Genomic DNA, 3,121 nt, shown 5'->3' with positions numbered 1-3,121 from the left:
CAGGTTGTCTATGGATTTTTGAACATTTAGTCTTGGGAAAGAAAAAGGTTTATAAAACCAGTGGTACACCCTTTTCAAGGGGAAAAGATATTTCTTTTTGTGTCTGAAACTTTTCAGATTGCCCAGTATACTAATTGTGAGTGATCGTCTTAACCGCATTTTTTAAATAATACCCTGTATTGTCAAATGAATATATCCTATAGTATCTAACTGTAGTTGAGTCCTAATACTTAATTGGTTGGAGGAATACTTCTGTTTCACAAGTTGCTAGGTATCAGTGAGAGCCTGCCTTTTGCCAGTGGTCAGAGTGTTCTGTGTTTCCCTTAAAATAATTTCAAAATTCTTTAAAATTATTTTCTGCTGGTTTTGATCTTGAGCCTTCGTATTCACACTTAAAATCCTGAGTTTTTTTCTTAGTCTGAGATTTCTCAGTCAGCAACAGTGATGAATTAAAGTGAATACTTGAAGTACAGAACAGTCAGGATTCACATGGGGTGCATTGAAACATGACTTTGTATTCTATTTGACCAGTAGCAGATTACTTTAAAGGCTGGATAATAGAAAGTTTAATAATAGCTATTAATTTATATATAGCTAGGGAAAAGTAATACAGATTTTTACCCTGAAGTGCAGGGTAATTGCTTTATAAATGACAGCAGATGAGAATGGCCGTGGTGTTATAATCTGGTAGCAATGCAACTGAGCCACCAATGCAACAGGGTGGCAAATGCTCTCCGGTCTGTCTAATCAGGTATTTCCAGCAAAGGGAGAAGTGTTAGTGTCACTGCAGATGGACCTGTGAGATTTCTTCTAGGCTTTTCTTCCACATGTTTCTGATTGCCCAAGACAGATTAGTTCTAACTGCAGCAGTTACAGGGAGGTCTACCACAATGGTGCGAGGAAGAGTGAGTCTGTTTTACAAGAGAAGTTGAAGTTAGTTTGACAAATAAAATGAAGGCTGAGATGATAAAAAATTGCTTTCCACAAAAATTCTAATGGGAATAAGTATTAATCAAGAGCAATGCATGTTGCTGTTCAGTAGTGGTGCAAGAAGAAATGGTATTACTTGATCATCAATATATTGGAAGTATGGAAGAAGGGTTCTGACAGTTAGGAGGGAGTATCTGGAACAGACTTCCAGTGGGAGTAACAAACATAGAGTTTTGTTGAAGCTTTTTAGTTTATTTTTATAAAAGCAGAATAAGAACAGAATAACATGAAAATTATTTTAAGAACTCATTTTATGAAAGCAGTTTATTTAGATTTGTCTGAAAGCGTTTAGTGGTGATGGAAAGCTGCATTTGATGGCCCTCGCTTTGTATTCCATGTTTGGCTACTTTTCTATTGTCATCTATCCCTTTAGTATGTGTGCTTGTAATTCTCGTCAGAGGCTTTGTGTTCTAACCCATTATGTCTTGTATTAACAACATATGGGTTTGCAGATGATCTGTTTCTCCCTTAGAACTACCAAGAAGCCTATGTTCCTGCTTAAGTTCTTCACTGAGTATGAATGAGACAACACAGATCATAAGAGCCAGAGAGATTAAATTATTTGCTTGAGTTAATGCAGGAAGCTGTGGTATAGCACAAAATTGAACTCAGATTTCCTCAGTTCTAGTTCTTTGTCCAACTACAAAATGTTTCTTTCCTCTAACATCCTCACATTAAAGTTCTTTGTGTTTCCTTCACTGTGTTGATCAGTCTGAGGCCTACCAAGGATGCAGCAAATCACTAGTACAGGTTAGATAGGAACTTGTGACATTAACAATTGAACCACTCTTAAATTTTTAACAAAAAATGCTGAAGTTTTACCAAGAGTGATGATACTGTTTTGAGTTATCACACATATATAGTATTTCATAATGTTTTAACATAAATGGTTGAAATGAAAGGTCTCCATTTTTCTTTTTCATGAGGGGCTATTGTGTAGGTAGATATCTGCCAGAGAACCGTGTGACAATATTAATTTTCCATTGCTGTTGCACCTGAAAACTGAATATAGTGATATTGTACCCCTAAAACAGACCAGGCAGCTGACAGCTAAGGGCTAAGATTTGTTTGTTCGACAGGTGTTTTAACAAGCAGGCAGTAGTGTAGCTGAATGAAATACTGAGCGACTATAACTTGATAAGCTGATACTTTTGATGACTGGTTTATGTCTCTATGAAGTCCTTATACAAAGTCCGTGGACTTAAAGTTGGGAACATCATCTTTTAAAAAACAAAGAATTAGAAGTTTGAGTGAATTTCATAGTTCAAAGGCAAAGTTCTTAGTTGCCTTAATTTAAAAAGCAAAACAAAACAAACAAAAAAAACCCCACCACCTTTTGTGCTACGGTGTATTATTTTGTAAGAAAACTTTGAAAATGCCAAAACCCAGGATACCTTGCCTGACTGATGAACATTATTCCTCTTCTATGAAAAAATTGGAAGGTTCAAGGAAATCAGTCCTTTTTTCTTGAAAAGTAGCCTCTAGTTCACTCCAGGTATCCTATCATTATGTTGTTTACTGTTCCTCTTACATGTCAGTATATCTTAAATATATTCTAAGTGGCTAACTGTATTCAGCCATTAAATCTTGTTTGGCTGAAATAAAGAGAATGATTTGAGTTGACTTTTTGGTTTATGTGATTTGTTGCAACTTTGGTAGGCCTCAGACTGATCAACACAGTGAAAGAAACACAAAGAACTTCAGTGTCAAACATATGACACATGTAAGTGCTAAAATACTTATAAATATTTTAATTTATGCCTTTTATTCTCCTGTGAAGGACTCTAGAAACAAATTCCTCAGCTGTAATTGCAAGAAAATCAGTGCATGTAATTATCCTTGTTTCTACCTCCTTTCACTTTTTTTCATCAGCTCAGCTTTAATGGCAGTTTTAACTGTAGTTTTCTAGATGCTGTTAGCAAAACCACTTTTAGATTTTTTTGAACTGAAGATCAGGAAATATTAATTTCATTATGTATCTTAAGAGAATCAAATAGCAGACTAAAAGAGTGTTGGGGATGTTTCACGCTATGCACTGTATGACTCATCACTCGGACAGTCACAAAGTGTAATCCAATGCTATGGATATTTTTATTGCCATATAGAAAAATTTAATATATTAAGGACGTCT

At 35.2% G+C, this 3,121-nt stretch overlaps 1 protein-coding gene across 1 annotated transcript in view; it reads left to right on the top strand.

Annotated features, from left to right (window-relative positions):
- The window catches only part of JMY (junction mediating and regulatory protein, p53 cofactor), a 40,045-nt gene that overhangs the window by 20,333 nt on the left and 16,591 nt on the right, over nt 1-3,121 (top strand). The window lies entirely within an intron of this gene.

The sequence above is a fragment of the Buceros rhinoceros genome, unplaced genomic scaffold (genome assembly GCF_000710305.1).
Source record: "Buceros rhinoceros silvestris isolate BGI_N320 unplaced genomic scaffold, ASM71030v1 scaffold12329, whole genome shotgun sequence".
Lineage (NCBI taxonomy): Eukaryota > Metazoa > Chordata > Aves > Bucerotiformes > Bucerotidae > Buceros > Buceros rhinoceros.
The sequence above is the reverse complement of the archived record's forward strand: the minus strand, read 5'-3'. Positions and strand labels throughout refer to the sequence as shown.